This window comes from Vigna umbellata, chromosome 2 (assembly GCF_029865625.1).
Source record: "Vigna umbellata cultivar VRB3 chromosome 2, Vumbellata_1.0, whole genome shotgun sequence".
Classification (NCBI taxonomy): Eukaryota; Viridiplantae; Streptophyta; class Magnoliopsida; order Fabales; family Fabaceae; genus Vigna; species Vigna umbellata.
In genome coordinates, this window is record NC_142166.1 from 6,886,340 (window position 1) to 6,906,612 (window position 20,273).

The window sequence follows — 20,273 nt, forward strand, 5'->3', positions numbered from 1 at the left end:
GGCAAACTAATTGGTGATGGAGAGAGATGGATATTGAAGGTAATATGTGGACATCATAGTCATGATTTGTCAAAAATTTTAATTGGTCACCCTTTTGTTAGGAAGTTAAAATCCAATGGACATCCAAGAGTCGAGTGAAGCCTATAAACATTCTCCTTAGTCTAAAAAAATAATAAGTGTAATGTGACAACAATCAATAAATAATAAAATGCAAGATACACTTACAAACTATCACTGAGAGATTCCATAACTGAAAACAACTAATGATATTGTTCGAACGTGATAAATACATTCATTGGAATAGATGTATAGATAAATCACTTGTGGTAAGTAACCTTTTTTGGACACATTATGTAGTAAAATTGTTGAATGCATTTAATATTGTTTTAATGGATAGCACATACAAAACCAATAAATATAAGTTATCATTACTTGAGATAGTTTGTTTGACATCAACGGGGTTGACTTTCTCAATTGTCTTTGTACTCTTATCGAGTGAACGACAAAATAATTTCACTTGGGCTCTTGAAAAACAAAGAAAATTATTTCTGACATTTGATGGTGGTCCTAAAGTCATTGTCAGTGACGAAAACCTAACTTTGATAAATGTCATTAACATTGTATTTCCTAAATGTTATTATCTCCTATGTCGTTTCCATATTTAGAAAAATGTATTAGCCAAGTGCAAAATGTTAATGAATTCTTTGAGGCATGGGATGTTGTCATGGAAGCATAGGAAAATGTCATGGATTATGAACATGAGTCAACATGTAGTCATTTTGTTGATCACCTTTATCATGTTTGTAATTCATGACCTTTATTATTTGAATATGTCAATGACTCATGAATCATTCTTTATAAGAAATACGTTGTGAAGGCATGGACAAACAAAGTAATGCATTTAAGAAACATAACATCAAACAAATATGTTTGAATCTATTTTATTAAATTATTTTGTTATATGTTCTACGGTATAGTTGATTTCATTTGTGTCAGGATTGAGTCTGATCACTGGAGTCTAATGAAGGTATTGGAAATCGGTACGAGAGACTTGTGCTCATGCTGGAGTACAATTCATAACATCATGATCTTATAACATAATAAAATAAAGACGTCATTTAAAAAAAAAAGTCTAAATCTGATAGCTTTGAAATCTAGCACACTACTAAATTGTATTTCAAAATTCAAGAGACCCATAAACCGAATTTTGAAATATGAGACATTCTTAAATCAAATTTCAAAATTCAATAACTTCTCTAATCTGATTTCAAAATTTGGTAACCTTCTTAATCGAATTTTGAAATTCAAAGCCTTCCTAAGTGGATTTCAAAATTCGATATCTTTAGTAACCAAATCTCAAAATCTATACCTTCTCTAATCAAATTTGGAATATGGTATCTTTCCTAACCGATTTCAAAATCACGTACTCTAGATATAGTTCGTTCCCAAACGTTTATAAGTCATCTACAAATTTCGACATCTAGTTCAACTGTCAAACTTAAAGAATTTACAAATTTTTCACCTTCCCGTTACTATACCTAAATAAACGATAAAAAAAATTAAAAATGAAACTTACTTGGAAGGAACATGAAGTGCATGCATGCGGTGGAAAGGGAGGGGAAAGAAGAGTTTGGAGGTGGTGAGGTGCAGGTGTGTGGGGGAGAGGTGAAATTGTGACAGAGGTGAGTACAACAATGAAAGTGAAAATGTGTGGGGTATACGTGTGCGGAAGTGAGGGTGAAAGTGTGAGGTGACTGAGGATTTTAGAAAAAATTGAAGATGTAGAAGAAAAATGTGGTGGGTGCAGAAAAAAAAATGTTGGATGCAGAAAGAAAGCCCCTATGGTTGGTGGTCTGTATACCTCATTTCTCATTCAAATGTTTGTGTTTTGCTTTCTGCAATCCCATCGTTACTAAATACAACTTCACACTAACAATCAAAAGACTAAAATACCCTCTCACTTTGTCATACTACCATTGCCGCTACAGTTGTTTTTTCCGTCGCCAGTGGAGAGGAAGAAGATAGAATACTACATAGGAAAAAGAAGAAAGAAAAGATGGAAAAAAAAGCTCTTTTCATAATATATTTCGTGTTCTGAAAATTTTATTCTAGAAAGGTCATTCCAAAAAAATTCAATCTAGAATATATTATACAAGTTGTTAAAAGCTTGTTTTGAAAACTTTTATTTTAGAAAATTTGTTCCAAAAAGTATTTTATGCGAAAATTGTTTCAAAAATCTTATTGTGAAGATCATATTTTGAAATTTTTTATCTATGTCCAGAATTGGTAATCTGGAAATCACTTTTATTAAGAGTAAAATTTTCATTAGGTTATGAAAATAAATTCTGGGGGTGCAGAGGCACAATGCCTAATTGCTATTATTTGCTTTTGATGTTTCTTTTCTTTGTAACGAGATAATATCAAACCGATGTAAGGAACAGTAAATCAAATCCGTTGATTCTAAATAAAAGTTAAAATCCTATAAAACCGTAAAACATGTATAATGCTAAATCTTTTGGTGATGTGTTGGCGACGAGCACATGTGCAATGAGTTTAGTTTACTGAAAGGTAGGTACAGTGTCAGCTCGTAAATGTTTGTCATCATTGCATATTGTTGAAAACGTGTTTAAAAGTTCTCCTCGAATAAGCTATCCAAGAGTACTATCTAAAAACGTCATTCCAAAATTGTACTATGAATTTTTGGCATTATAAATGGTCATGAAACTATCATTTTCGAGCATTTATGTGGGAAGTTTGTAAAAACACCTATGACATAAGTATTTTGGAATTTATCATTTATAAGATTACATGTCGTAAAATGAGTAATGACAAAGGTTTTATATTATGGAAACACATTTTTATAGAAGTCGAGTAAAGCTTATTAAACATTCGAAAAAAAAAATTATTAAGTTATTGATTAGACGATTGATAAAGATAATGTTTCATGGATCGAGTTATTTTAACATCTTCACAATTTTTTTAGGTCATTCGGCAACTAATTGTTCAATTTTCGTCTGCACTCCATCTTTTGGAGGGGTATCTGTCAAATGTTTTCTGATGGTGTGCACTCCACCGCTCGGACAGATCCAATATGGGTAGTGTATCACGGTTATTTTTTATCCTCTAAGTCGTCCGTCCTAAATGGTGTGCATTACTCTTCGGAATCATCCGACCCCTACGGTACATATAGTTTTATAGTTTGAAAAAAATTTACAAATATATTTAGAAAACATCTTTTAAGATAATAAAAAGCTTGTATATAAGTGATAAATGCAACAATGTAATACATTCAATTTTTATATAATTTTTATATTGGTTTACTCTAATTTAGTTTACATACAATTATCCTTTAAATATGTAAAGGATTTCATTAATGAATTTGTTTATTATAAATATTATATATTAAAATTTATGACTGATATAAATACACAAAGCTATGCATGGCTACTCAAAATACTAAAGTTATCCTAACAAATTTTTTTAAGTATTAGAGATAAAAAAAACCTTATAAACAAAATGCTTAATGAATACAGAATGTAAGAAAAAAACAAAACTATTAAGAAAAAAAATTAATCTCTATAAATATTATTAATGAACATATATGTACATGGACAAAAATAATGATTTCAAAGTTTTAGATATACTCACACAAGTAAAAAAGAACAAATTATACTAATGATCAACACGAATTATATTTATATGTTAATTTAACTCTCTAACTTTAAGTGATTTTGTTACGTTCATCTGATACAGTCTTAACTAAATGCATAACAAAATAACAAAAAGCTTAATTAGTTAAATAAAACAATTTTCAAATATAAATTATGAATGAACATACTTTAGGAGATAAATAATGTTCACTATATGGTGTCCATTAAACTATGTTTACTAGGCATTGTTTATTAAATGTGTCCGCTTGACAATCTCCACTAGACAACCTCTCTTAGACACACTTTATCAATTGTAACAATTAAATGTAGTCATTATAGACAAACAATGAGATGAAGAAGAGATAGGGCAAAACTCAACTATTTTCCACCTTGCCTTAGTCTTTTTTATGTCAATGTGTTAGACTATTGTTATTATAAATTAATATTAAACAACTTCAAACATTTATGAACTTGCTCTTAAGAACGTGTTTAATGAGTATAACAATTGGATTCTCTTTTGTTTAATCTTTCACACCTTGTTTCTCAATATGAAAAAAAGTATATTTTATTAATAGGTTTGGTTTGTTTATAATGAACGTAATCTTTAGTCAAGCTAGTTAATTTTTTATCTATTGCACATCATCGTATATATCAAACTTCTGGCTACATTAGCATGAGGAACGTGAATATTCATTTTTTAATTTTGAAAAGTGACATTAGTTACGAATAGAAAATAGATAATTTCAATAGAGTAGTAACTGATTTGGTATGACTCATGTCAAAATGATCTAAAACCTTCAAAATATATTTTTGTTTACTCAAAAATAGCTTTTTAATTCTCATGCCCAAAATTGCACAAAAACCTTTTAAGTTTTTCATCTCAATTTCACTACAAAATAATGACTTCAACATTTATTAGAAGGTGAGTTTTAACATTTGTATTTGTATTTCATCCTATACATACATATTATAAGTATACGTTTGTAAACAACAAAAGACAAATATTGGAATCCTTTTCCACTTTATTGTAATAAATAAATATATTATAATAACTTTTGATGTACTATGAACTTATTAAATCTCTTATACCATTATTTTAGAATTCAACATATTATAAATTTTATAATTTGAAAACGTAATTCTCCTTTCTTAATGTTTTCATTATAATTTCACATTAATAATGTTTGATAAGAATTAAAACCACTGACTATAAAAAATTGAAGTTGAAAATTTTGGCATCATCACTGTATGGTTTTATTATAATAACAAAAAAGTTTAGATTGTAATTATTAATCAGTTGCACTAAAAGTTTATTCTGTTAACTTCGACTGTGAAATAATTATTATTGTTTTTGCAAGGCCAGACAGAAACTCTTACTTTCACTTGTTTTTTTCAATCTTTAATTTTTTTTAAGTGAACTTAAATCCAAATATGGATTGTTATTAACACTATGATAACAATAATAAATATATCACCTCAAATCTCTATTTATATTACTTATGATAGGATTTGGCGACTTAATTATTATATAATTGTATCATAATTTTCATTACATATATAATCTGAAATTTACTTTAATAATCTTCATTTATAATGATTTGTCAACTTCAGACCGATAAGTATACATCGATCTTTCAATGGTGTCGGTTTTATCTATGGAGTGATAGTTTTTAACTATTGACCTATGTATTCATACTATACAATTATCAAATTTGATTTTGTTTTTAAAATTTGAAAATTAATATATCATTTGAAGTCATTAAAACTATATGAAATCAAAGAATAAAAAAATTGTTTTAATTATCCAAATTCCGGAATGAACAGTGATTATAATTGAACTGATTTTTCATATATAATTGAACTCCTTTCAATTTCAAGTCATTAGTGCCTTTTGGATTCATGAAGTTTAAAATTGAAATTTCAAATGCAAAAAAGATGGCTATTGATGGAATTTTTTGTGGTATATAAAAAATTGATTTTGCCATAAAAAATTAGAAACGAATTTCGATTAAATATAAAGAATATTACTTCCTGTTAAAATGAATAATTATTCGAAATCGAGGTAGTTCTCATGAAAAAATCTGAATATTTGTTGTGTAATGAGCTTAAATGAAGAAAAAAAAATCTAATATTGACCATCATTAAAATCGTCAAATGTCAAATGTCAAATTTAAAAGAAAAATCAAAATCAAAATATCATTAAGAATGAAGATAAAATATTAAAACTATTAAAGGTAATGATTAAATATTAAGATTATTGTATATAAAGATTGAATAAAAGTTATTTGAAATGTATGAGTAGTTAAAATTGATGTTGTATAAATATTTTGTACACAAAAATATAAAAGTTGAAATATGTAACCATTCACATAAATCTTATGTAACATCTCAAAAATAGAGAAATTTTTTATTTATTGATTGCATACATAGTAGATATTAAGCAATAGTGACATTGCAAACATGAGTCATGCATAGTATATATTCAATGTGTACTTACATTCATTTTAGTAAAGTTTTTTAAAAAGAGATAAATTTTTACATATTTCAAAAAATAAAGAAGAAGGACTGTGATTTATATATACATAATATATTTATACATGAACAAAAATACTTTGAGACTCTCATGGGAATCCACACCCTTATAACTTAATCTTAATGTCACCTAGAGTCTTATTTGTTTACATCATGATAATAATCATTGCAAAAGAAAACACACAACCAACATAACAAGGAGGATAAGCTAATGATAATTTTAAGCATACATAATATAAACTCTTATATGAAATAAGCTTAATTATTAATTTACCAATACAAACTAACAATCAGTTATGGACACATCACACAATGAGACACCTTAATACATAGGTAAAATATAAACTCAATTATCTGAATTTATGCATTGACTTGGACACAAGAAGTATTGCACTTGTCATAAAATCTCTTAATGGATTACAACAACAAGTCTAGCTCGATTTGGCCTAACAAATTAATCAAATTCCTCTTGATAGGATAAGTTAACTTATGACATCGTCAAACGAGGTGACCTACCTCTAATCTCGTCACAATAACCTCATTCAACTCTTACCACCTAAACTACGATACCCTATGTGAATTTGTAAACCTAGTAGAGTATAAGATGACTTTTGACCAACATATATCCCTTGGCTAATGCATAACACTAAACTAGCAAGAATTTACAATTCTTCCTTAAAAGCACAACCCTCATACAACAAAAAATTCAATAATTTCCATCTTTCCATCCCATTCATTCACTTTCATTCTTTCAAAACCCTCACAAACATCCATTCACATATATGCATCAAATTCACCCTAACAGTGCAAAGATAATAAGCACATACACAAGAGAATAGGCAAAGGACAACATATCACCCATAACTCATTCATCACATTCTCATATAATCTTAACTCATCAGAGCATGTCATACATATGAAATTTACCTTAATCCAAACTTATCACGTATCATTTAATTCAATTGAACATTAATGACACATATTTCATTTCCATTGCATTAGAAAAATATTCATTTCCAACATTTTCTATTAAGCACATAAAAACAGAGAAAAGCATAAATCAAACCACATGCCTCAAATAAAACATCCTAAAGGTAAAAATGAAGTGTCAAAATTTTAGCTTGATCCAATGTTTAATGAAGCAAGAATCTAAACTTTTCTAAGAAAACTCAAAGTTGTGGCATTATGCGTTGGGTAAGTGGCGCCCCAATGCTCGACGCTATGACCCTGGAAAGACACTGATTGGAGAGTGCCCAACAGTCCAAAAATGACTCCCAGGGCCCCAAGTCAATGACCATTGTCTAAGTGGTGCCAAACGGTGTTGTAACGGCACCCAACGGTGTATCAAATTCCTAAACTCTCTCTTTGAGTTTTGATTGAGTAGTGACACTTATTGAGTTAATCCCTACTTAACAAACCTCATAATACTTTTAAAAATTCATATTCTTAGATCAAGGAGTGTCAAGTTAGTTCAATTCAAAGATCTCACAAAGGTATTCCTAACCACAATCAAATCAAGATTTTCATGTTTATCACAAATTCATAGTTGATCCAAAACATGATAAAATTATTCACCTCAGCCAATATAATCAAATTCACAACTCAATTATCATGCCAAATCCTAATATCAATTTTTACATATAAAGAGATATAAAGAGAGATTCTACATCCGAATTCAATCATTCATAATAACAAACATGCTAATTTATCACACAATAAAAAATATTTTTGTTATAGATAATCATTCAATTCAAACATGAAATAGATAAAATTAGCTTATAAGATAGACTCCATTTTTCACACAGCTACTTCATAGAACTCTATACCACACAAAATCACCTAATCAACGGATTAAAACTTCAATTATAATTTTTAACATAATATTAGGATAAGAGAACAACAAAGATTTAACAAAAGTAACATTGAGTCACATGTGTCACACTAGACTCATATGCAACTCAAGAGCTAAAATACCTAAAAGAGAACAAAATGAAAACTTACTTTATTCGATTCTTTAATCAGATAAAGTTTCTCACGATGATAATCCTATTATATGTAATTTTTACTCAGATAAAGATTTGAATAAAAAAAAAGAAGATAAAGGAGAAAAAACAAATTATTAAAAATAAAATTTCTTCAAAAAAAGCATATGTCATTTATTTATTTTTATTTGTTGTTAATAAAAGTTTATTAAAAGCATTATATGGTAATAATGAAAGCATGTCATATGTGTCAATTTTTTTACGATAAATGAAATATAACTTTTATAAAAGTAAATATAAATAATTTTTATAATTTTATTATAAATATTTTTTATTTATTTTATAAATAATTATTTTACTATAAATAATTATTTTATTTAAAAAATAGTAAAAAGAATAAATTTAAAAAATCACTTAAAAAATAAAATGAATAAGATAATTATTTTAATTTAAAGAATATAAAGTTAAAAAAATATTTACATAAAAAAATCCCTTCATATATAAAATAGATAAAAAATTATATTAAAAAAAATAAAAAAAAATAGTAACATAAAGACACAAACACTGTATACTATACTGTTTACCTAAATAGGAATTCATCTAACAAACTTTTGTCTCTAAAATCAATTTCATAATGCGGTTAACTTACAAAAATTACATTATATGTTTAACTTGAAATATTATATTTATATCTTATGTTTAGTTATTTTTTTCAAATACATATTACATAAAATTATTAATATATAAACTTATGTTTATATATTATATTTATATCTTATGTTTAATTATGCCTTTACTTTTTCTATTATAGCTTAATTTAATTTTCATATGAAAGATTTTACATGTTGCATTTAGTTATTTTATTTTTTCAATCCTTCAATTAATATATCATGTAGTAACATATAGTCGTGACGGAAATATGTAAGTAAGAAGTGATAATAGTCACTAAAAGTTAGTTAGGGATTAAATAAAAAAACTGCTTAATTGTATGAATCATTTTACTATTTTTATTTATAAGTGAAAATAACATTTTTCTTATCTTTAAATCTAGATAAAACTTTGGTTACTTTTATTTCATATGATATTTTTCTCAAAATAAATATTTGATGGCTTAGGTATATTTTTTCAATTCATAAATTTAGATGCAAAATTAAAATTATTTTTATTTTAAATTTTAATATATTTTGAATTTTAAAATAAAAATATTTATTTAACTCAGTAGTGTCAATGTATTAAATAAAATTTATAATTATATTTTAGTTCAATAGATATGTAAATAATTAAAATGTTAGTACGAAACATCGTTCAATATATTACAAAGTATTCATACATCTACTTTTAAAAAATCATATTTATTTATTTTCAAAATTTAAAACCAAGTTATATTAAAGTTTGATTAAAATAATAACAAATTCTAATTTTACAGAAAGTTATTAAGTTTAAACACTGAAATTTATTTTACCATTAATATATATATATATATATATATATATATTACTTTTTAGAATATATTAAATTTTAATATATTTAACTTTATTTTAATATAATTATAGTATAAAATTAACTTTAATAATGGATGTTGTGAGTTGTTCACAGAAATCAAGCAGCCTGCTGCAGCAGACAGGGAGAGAGTGCCACGTGTGACCAATACGCATCTTGGGTAGAGCATATGCTAACTTTCAAAATATGAAAATTTATTCTAACCATTAAAATCATAATTAAATTTAAATAGATAAATAAAAATTATAAAATATTTAAATTGTGAAGACCAAGAAAGTAGTATTTTAGAAAATTATATTAAATTGGGAAGACCTAGAAAATAGTATTTTAGAAATGGTAGTGAGTTAAAAATAATGAAACTCTATTATTTTAATATTAAAATATTTTAGGCTTAATTACCTACTTAGTCCCCATGTTCGGAGGTAATTTGCTGTTTAGTACCCGGTTTTAAAAATGTAGGCATTTGATACCTATGTTTTGAAATTTGTATCAATTGAATCCTACCCACTTAACGCCGTTATAAATCTAACGTTTTTTCTGACTGTGTATGTGATTTGTGGACGAGCGGTTATGGACGAGCGTTCGCTTCGTTGGACGAGCGTCCTCTTCTGCCTGACTGGGCGTTCGCTTCGCTGGACGAGCGTCCTCTTCTGCCTCGCTGGACGAGCGTCCTCTTCGCTGGACGATCGTCCTCGTCGCTCGTCCACAAACGCTCGTCCACAAACGCTCGTCCACAAATCACATACACAGTCAGAAAAACGTTAGATTTATAACGGCGTTAAGTGGGTAGGATTCAATTGATACAAATTTCAAAACATAGGTATCAAATGCCTACATTTTTAAAACCGGGTACTAAACAGCAAATTACCTCCGAACATGGGGACTAAGTAGGTAATTAAGCCAATATTTTAATATAAAAGAAATTGTGATAAACAAGTTTTATTATTTTAAAATATATCATCTCTCTCGAAACTACTTTATATAGATTTCTCTGTCTTTTCTCTAAAGGTTCTTACACCCTTTTTATTTGTTTGAAGATCGAAGATCGTCTGTGTGATCTCGCTGTGAGATCTTCAAGTTTATCCGATCAGATTCTCAAAAAGAGTAAGTTAATTTTATGCTCTTTTTTCTAGTTTTACGTTCTTCAATGCATGTGGAGTTTTTCTCTGTCACATGTATGGTCTGGGCTTTCTCTTAGGTTCTCTATTGATTAATGATTCTAATGGCATCCCCTAATAATGTTTTTGTTGTCTATATATGTTGTTTGGTTTCTTGGAGCTGAGGGAGCAGAGTAGGGTTCTATAGAGTTGGTTGGAATTCCTAAAAGGTAAGGGAAGCTAGATGTTTGACTTTGCTTTAAATTATGTTTGTGGTATGAGTTTAGTATCTATATGAATTAAATGTAACTGTGACGATTGCTTTAGTGCTCTTTGTGTTTGGATACTAATTACATATAATATGATGGTTGCATACTTTGAATGGTGTGATTCTGATATTTAGTGTCGTCATAATTGTATGGATTGAAACTGAATTAATGGTTGTTTTTGGTATGAATGTTTTATTGGATGAGTAGTTATCAAATACCTAAGTTTTGTGGTTGAAAAATGGGGGCTTTAATAGGCAAGTTTGTGAGATAGAGGGTAGATTGGGAAATATGATGTTTCATGTTTGGTTACATGTTAATTGTGACTTGTTAGCACCTTGAGTTGGTAAAAATCTGATAGGTAAATTGATATGGGTCAATATAGTGGTTTTGATAGGTTTTAGGTTAAATTTCAAAGGTTTTGATAGGTGAAAATATAAATGAAGCAAGTTTGATTTAAAATTGAATGTTTAGGACTGTCTTTGGGTGATTTAAATTGTTTTGAACTTTGAGAATGGTAGGAATCTGATGCAAGAATATTTGATAGTTGGTAGGTTGAATTTAGCTTGGTTTGAAGCTATTTTCAGAGGTTTTACTAGTGAGATTCTAAGTTAGAGAGTCTGGGTTAGAAGGATTGTTTTGAGGTCTGTTATTGAGTCATTTAAGACTTGTTCATACCTTTAGTTTGCAGAGTTTATAGTTAGAAAGTTTAGATTTGAGTTTGGATACTTTTGGAGTTGTCATATGAGTTTAATGCACCTAGTTAGGATCTAATGATCAAATTGGTACTTTGTTTTAATTTTAAATATGTTTTTGCATCAATTCTAGGGTGTAAGAAATCCATTTGATCATTAGAACAAGTCTCAAGTTCATCAAAGTCCATAAACACAGTGTGTTGTCAACTAATATGATGTTGAGGGGTAGTTTATGGCATTGAGTGTCACATTCCAATGGCTCTAGTGTTGAGGGGTAGTTTTCTAGCACTGAGCGCCACATTCTAGTGGCTCTGATACTGAGCGGTAGTTTTCTGGCATTAAGCGCTAACGATAGCAAGTAGTTTCCTTTATTTTTAAATGATTTTTTTTTTGTGAATGCTTTTTGTGAAATTGTTATGGTGTACATGTTCTTACAATTATTTAAGGCTTTTGAAATGGTATAAATATGTTATGAGAATGAAAGTGAGAATGAGATGTTGTGGAAAAAGAATTCCAAGGAGGAATTTCTTATTGAAGAATTCATGTATAAATAGTATAAATTGTAAGAAGCCGATATGGGTTATCCTAACACTCTAATGATCATTCATACTCAATTAGAGAGTGATGAGTCATGTCGTGAGAGGAGCAGGAGGTCCAAGTCTAGGAGCCTTTCTTCATGGTGGCAAAGGGCGTTTTAAGGACTAACCTTTTGTGACAGTTTTAAGTGGGTCAGTTGTTCCATCACCCAAGTGTAGAACATTCCATAACTCGACATTTATACTATATTGTAAAGGGTTTGGCCAAGTTTGAGTCAGTGGTGTGAATGGGGGAAAATGATTTACTAATTGTATGATTGAAATTGTATGTTGAATTTTATTTTTATCATGTTAAATTGTTTTATAATTAGTTTATCCTTGCTTCTCTTTTTGTTTATCTGTGTGTTTTCTCTTTTGCAATGATAACCCTAACAGGTGTGAGCTTAGGGAAGACATCTTTCCAGTTGTCTCAGCGTAGAAGTTGGTGGTGAAGCAGCAGTATAGATAACTTCTTTTGTTCTTCAAATGTAGATTTTTCTTCTCTTGAAATCTCGAGTTTGTTGTAAGTTATTTTCTTTATAGCTCTCATTTTAATGGTTTTATATTATTAAAATGGGATATTAAAATAATTAAATATTGAATTATTTACTATATATAAAGGAAGTGTACATAAATATCAAATTTGAATACTATTTTTATATTTATTAAAGAACAAATATATTGGTATTTGTATTCATATATATTTTTTGTTATTTTAAATATTAATTAAATAATATTTTTTATAAAAAATAAAAAATTATAAAAAATAAAAAATTAGTATATTATGTATTTATTGTCAATTTTTAATTTTAATGTTAAATATAAAAAAATATTATTATATAAATAATAAATAAAATACTAAATAACAATTGAATACATAAGTAAAACAATTAAATAATAAGTAAAAAATGATAAATTTTTATCTCGAAAAAACTATTAATAAAAAATTAATACAATTGAGAAATAAATATAAGGTTTAGCCAATTTTGTCTCCAGTTTTGTTGGCAAATCTCAATTTAGTCTCTCGTTTTAAAAGTGTTTGAAATTGATCCTCACTTTTAAAATTTTGAGTCAAATTAGTCCCTTCCGTTAAATAGAAACAAACGACGTTAAAGATTTGATGATTTGGCAGAAAACACTGCTAACATGTTATTTTATAGATATATTTATGCTGACGTGTTAGTGTTACAGAAAACACTGCTAACATTCGTTGCTGCCTCGCAATCATTGTAACTCTGATCGAGATTCGAAACATCGTCGTCACTCTTCTCCTTCTTTCACTCAACTCAACATTTTTACTCTATCCTATCTCTTTTTTATTTTATTTTTTTTTCTGTTTCAAGATTTATTATATTATGTATTGGTCTAGATTTGCTTTCCGTGTAGAATTAAGAGAAAAACATTTTCCTCTTCAATTGAATATTTGAGGTTCATCTTCATGCTTTTGTCACCAAAAGCCCTTGACACAGCCAACCGTCCATCAACCCGTGGAACATCTCATGAAGTAATGATAAAAGTTGCACCCTTAGCACGGGAACAAAAGTCTATGCTGCTCTAATTGAACTTTTTAAAGCAAGCAACTCAACTAGATCAGAAAAATAGCGAGAATCATTAGCTCTATGCTACCAATCTTACAACCGATCATGGGAAGCACAACTTTTTAAAGCCTAGAAGGATGGTTTCTCAACCGCAGGGTGTAAAGCCCCTGGGAAGCACAATATTTTCCACGGCAATCTTTACTCTTCACAGTCAACTTCTAGTTCACTAAAACGTCAGCACAGATATATTTATAAAATAACATGTTAGCAGTGTCTTCTGCCAAATCATCAAATCATTAACGTCGTTTGTTTATATTTAACGGAAGGGACTAATTTGGCTCAAAAGTTTAAAAGTGAGGATCCATTTCAAACACTTTTAAAACGAGAGACTAAATTGAGATTTGTCAGAAAAACTAGAAACAAAATTAGCTATTAAACCTAAATATAAGGATGAATATTTACATATTTCAAAAATTATATTTTTGCACTCGATTTAAAAAATTATATATATTTTTTCATATTATACTTAACATAAAAACTTCTGATAACAAATAGAAAGAAATAAAAAAGATATGTATTGTTCTTAATTTTAACCAGCTTTATTAACTATTATGCTTTGAGTGATAAAGTTTCTGTTAAATTACTCATCAATAGCTAAATAAATATTGGTTAAAAATATCAGTTTCAATATAAAGAAATGACATCGTGTTAGGAGCAAGTTGATAATATTATATCATTAAAGTCACACTCAAATTTAAATTTGTGACATTTAAACAAAAAAGAATCACATACTAATAATGTTTTTTTCTTAATACTAAAAATAGTAAATTGAGCAATTAATATGAGAAAAAGATATATTGGTTGAATTTATATGGTTGTGATTATATATAAAAGAAGACATACATGGTGTTATATAGTTGTGTGGACCATGGCTTCTCTGACAAATGGGACCCTAATTATTCACAAATGCTCAAAGATCCAAACAAATATCTGTGATTTGTAATCACAAAAACAAATGTATGGTAAGCAATGGTTGAACATGAGCACTCCTATCTTCATTTAAAGGTTTTGGAAAGGAACAGACATTTTGAGATCTGAAACGTTTTGACATGTGGCAGATGAAGTTAACCTTCACATGTTGTCCCTCTTTGGCCCATATCCTTTATTTCATCACAAGTTAGGTTTGGTGGTTGAAAGTGATTCTAACTGAAAAGTGGTTGTCAATAAATCAACACCATTCATCAACCCAAAACTTCACTTTACAAAAACTATGTGTCATTGTGGTCACAGTTTCTTAGAGAGACTCCTCGATCCTGTTCGCATCACATTTTTGTCTGCGTTGTCATTGCATTTGGTGCGGAAACACGTACTTCAATTTTCTATTCTTCTTTTTATTCCTCATTTTTTATTAATTTTAACATTTTAAAATACATTCTTTTTAGTATAAATTTAAGGGTTAGATATGTTTAAGATGCCAAACCATAATTTGTTTGTATTCTAAATTTAAATATATTTTAGTTCTTAAAATTTAAAAATGAATTGATATAATGTATTTAATTTAATAATATTAACTTTTCTTTTAATTATTAAATACTTTTTCAAGCTCACATTTGAAACATGTATTAAACTATGTAAACACATAAAAAAATTAGCTTAAAACAGTGTTTACTCATAAATAAAATTCAATATATTTGAATTAAGATAAATATATATATTAAATTTTAAGTTCAGAAATTAAGATATATATAAAGTTTTAGAAAATAACAAATTCAAATTTTATATCAAAATTTATGAATTAAAAATATATTTAATTGTAAAATTAATAATATTTTTTCTTCTTTAAACTATTTTTAAAATTATATTTTATTTCTAAATTAAGTTATTTATCTATTTTATATATACTTTATAAAAATCGTATAAAAATACTTTTCAACATGTAACTATCACATGAAAAAGTACTTTAAATATTATTTATAAAGATATATATGTATGTATGTATATAATCTAATTTAAGGATGAAACATAATATGTTGAAAGAGTTTACGAGAAAAAGAAAACAAGTTTTAACTTTTAGTATATTAAGATTAATGAAATATGAAACATGATAGAAAGACATTGCATAAAACTAGGAGAGTCTGGACTCAAGAATTGAAAAATTGAGGAGGTAATTTTAGATTAAAGATTTTAAGATATTATTATATTTATAATCTTAAACTTCAGTTTTGCAATTTAATATTAAGGTATGGTGTTGGAGTCACAGAAAGCCTTCAGAGTGCCTTCAAAATTTGTCTTCTTTTAAAAATGGACGGTGTCATGCTCTTTAAATGTAAACAAGATATATTTTGCTTTGTATTCTATACTCGAGACATTAAAAACAATATCTATATCTATATATATATATATATATATATATATATATATATATATAATACTGTAAAAAGTTGGTTTAAGAAAATAAGTATAAAATAAAAATTTTATGTATTTATATATGTAAAAAATTAACTTTTGATATGAGTTTGCATAATAATTAGCAATAAAAAATTAAAAATAATAACTTTTTTTGGTCATATTTACATCATCCAAATAAAAGTAATTCAACTCGGATTTACACGTTTTAAAATATAAACTAAGTTAAATATTATTTCCGCGAGTTTAATTTAATTTTAAACCGAACTTGTTCCAGTCATTAATATTCTTAAACACTTGTTTAAAATATTAACCGTTTAAAAAAATCTCAATAGCACAGGAGATTGATCATTCACTTCCGACTACTCTAGGTTCACACACACACACACAAAAAAGTCACTAATAATTTAATCTCACTAGCAAAAATAAAAATATAATTAGAATGTTTTCCGTCATTTCTAGTGGATTAACTTTTACAATAAAAATATTTGAAAATATACTTATTTAAATTTTAATTAAAATATATTGTAAAAAAAATATGCTCATTCAATTGTATATTCTTATGTACAACAAGACTATTTGTTTTTTTAACAACTAATTTAAACTTAGAAATAAAATTAATTTTTAGTGACTAAAAATTACATATAAAAGAAATAAAAATAATAAATTAAAGAAGGAAAAAATAATCACATATTTGAAAAAAAATATATCAAATCTATTTAAGGGCACACACATAACACATTGATATTTCACGTGGAATTATTTCTTGGTTATGAATGTCAAACCTTTTATTTATAGCCATATTAAATAAAATCATCATTGGTAGCGTTTTGATCTTTTTGTTGCATGTTAGACTTATAGTATGAATGAATGTCCTTTATTTGTAAAGTCAATTAAAATTATTCATTTTAATAAATAGTAGTATCTTTTAATAGTAATAAATTTTTTTATGAATGGAAAATAAGTTTATATACAAAATAAAATGTGATGAGTTAAATAAAAATTTACAATAACTCAAATGGTAAACACTTTGTAACACTTGAGACATGGATTCAAACCTCTAATCAAGAAATTAAGTGGAGGAGCTAACATTTAGTTCACCCTATCAAGTATGAGATTATTATGAGATGCTACACTTCTAGTTTACAAGAAATCTACTACACTCAATTTGTTGTATGCTATGCTATTGAAGAGCTTTCATGCAAAATGGTTTTTAGTATGACGGATAATATTAATTTTGTGACATAATAAAATTATTTATCTAGTCTTAAATTAACTTCGTCAACAGTTCTATTTTCCTCTTATTTACAAAAAGACTCTTATATATAAGAGGGGAGGTCCTTAGTACAATGTCAAAATTCATTATTCCAAGAACTATTAAGACATTATTTTGCAGAACTTGAACTTTCAACTATTTAAAGTTATCACTAAAGTTGTTATTAGCATGAACTTTCATAATTGTATGATGAACGACAAACACAAAATAAACTCGCATAAGTTCCAAAATATAATAAAAACAAATCCATTTTGAATACTAACACAAAAAATACTTTTTGCATTTAATATTTTAGGAATTTTATGTTTTACCTAGATTAGATGTAATTGTACAGAACATAAATTTGTAACAAAACGTGAAGTTTTTAATCATTAAAATTTGACAACTCTATATATGTTAAGAATGTATTGTACATGAACACTCTACATTTAAATATAACCTAAAGTTAACATAAAAAATCTGAATCAAAAATCATTTTCTACTTAATTTTAGTGAATTTTATAAAATTAAAATCATATAGGTTAAGCTAAAATAGTTACACACAAGAGAGAAATTACATGTAAGAAAAATCAATCTCAATGCCATAATAACAATGATACAAAATATAATCTTTAGATACACAATGACACGAAAAGAAACAATATTTACACACAACAATAGTTATCATACCCACAATAACTTTTATAAGTACAATGAGAATTTTTCTTTATGGCATCAAGAGAGTAAAATAAAATAAAAAAGCATATTAAGATTTTTCTTTTTAAACAAATTTACCTCTAACCTATTAACGTTAAATGTACAAATTGATTTTTTTATTAAACCCTTAAACATTAAAAGACGTAAATTTACGTCTATCTTAAGTTAGACAATATAAAATATAAATTTTGATAAATTATTTATAAAAATGTCATTGTATAATTTTTTTTCATATATATATTAATTAAATATGACGCACTAAGTTTATTTGGTGTTGGTAAAAGTACCATTTATATGCAAAACGAAAAAATTAATATTTTATTTTTTGTGAAAACTTTGAAAATTTAGTGATACCTCAGGACAATAATAAAATGATAATAATAAACACGTGTCAAATAAAAACCCTTTTGTTAGTGATGATTTACTATTTATATGCAAAACGAAATAATGATTACACAATTATCGTCGTCATCAGTGCATATGAAAAACTAATCTGTCTTTTGGTTGATGCACGCCTACATTACAAGCTCAAAATCCTTTAATATTTTAAAATAAATTCATGTAACTTTGGTAAAATGTTATTTCAATTAATTAATTTCAAAATATAAATAGAAAAAAATATGAACATATGACAATTATCGAATGGTTGATTTAAAAAGATATCAAAAGACTTTTATTGTGTTGTTCATATTCCAATTGAAGATGCATACAACTATATAAATGTCCTTCTATTATATTGAAATATATATAAAAATAAAATAAAACCAATCACCCAATTATGAAGATATTTTTTCTTGTTATAATATATATATGAATTTATTTGAATTGAAAATACATGATAAATATATAAAATATTATAATAAAGAAATAAATCGTAAAATTACATAAAGATCAATATTGGATTGATGAGGAAATGTTTGTTCCATCGTAGAAAACGAACCTTCCTTCCAAAACTTTCATACTTATTTTGGAAAGTTGTGCTAGGTTAGTGGTGAGTGAAATTCAAAGTACTATATTTTGGGTATAGTTACATAGAATGGACATCTAGTCTCACATTTTAAAGGATTGCTGAATCTTTCTTTTTTGGGTATGAAAGTCAGTAAATACCAAACACAATCTTATGGTGTTACTCTAAAGAGGGTAAACACATTTAATGGAATAGATGACTATCAAAGTTGAGAGCTTGGGAGACATATTCTACCAATCCACATATATGATCCATTATGTCTAATGAATAAAATAATATTATTAATAATACAAGTTAAACATAAACAATAAAATATTAGTTTAAAATAAAATAATAATTTTATTTTTTAATTTTATTTTTCTAATTTTAGTTATTAAGATTTTTTATTAAAATTATGAATATTATTAATCTTGAATTGTTCTCTTTCATGCATTTATTTGAATAATTAATTAATAATTTTTATATTTATATCTAATCCTTACAAATCATCACTTTGCATCATTACCTATTTGTTTTTTCATTTAATATTAAAAACATATAGCTGTTTTATAATTTAAATTTATACTAAACTTATGCAGGACAGGTCAAAACACAAATTTAAAAACTTAATATATCCTTTTTTTATAAGTCTGCAAGTTCACCCGCACAGTCCAGTCTGTTATTTTAAAAAGAATTTTAAGATTTACTAAAAGATTATATATTTCTTAGAAAAAAATCACATGTATAAATTTGAAAATCAATATATTTTTATTTCTCTTCAATACAATGTTTTTCAGTGTTATCCCTAAATATAGTCAGCAACATCTCCTGATCTGATTTTTTTTTACACTATACGAAAAATTATAGATGAAATAAATTTCACGAATGTTTTGTTTTGTTTTTTGGAGTCAATGAAGAATAGGATGGAAGGACGCAACTTTATTAGGATGATGTCAATCTTTGAACAATTATTTCCTCTCAATTTAATGAGTAATAAATAGAAGTAGTTGACGATTTTGACATTTTAAATAATTTAATATTTTTATATATTTTATAATATTTCAATAATATAACTTTATGAAAATCTTTATTAAATAAGAAAAAATTAACTGGT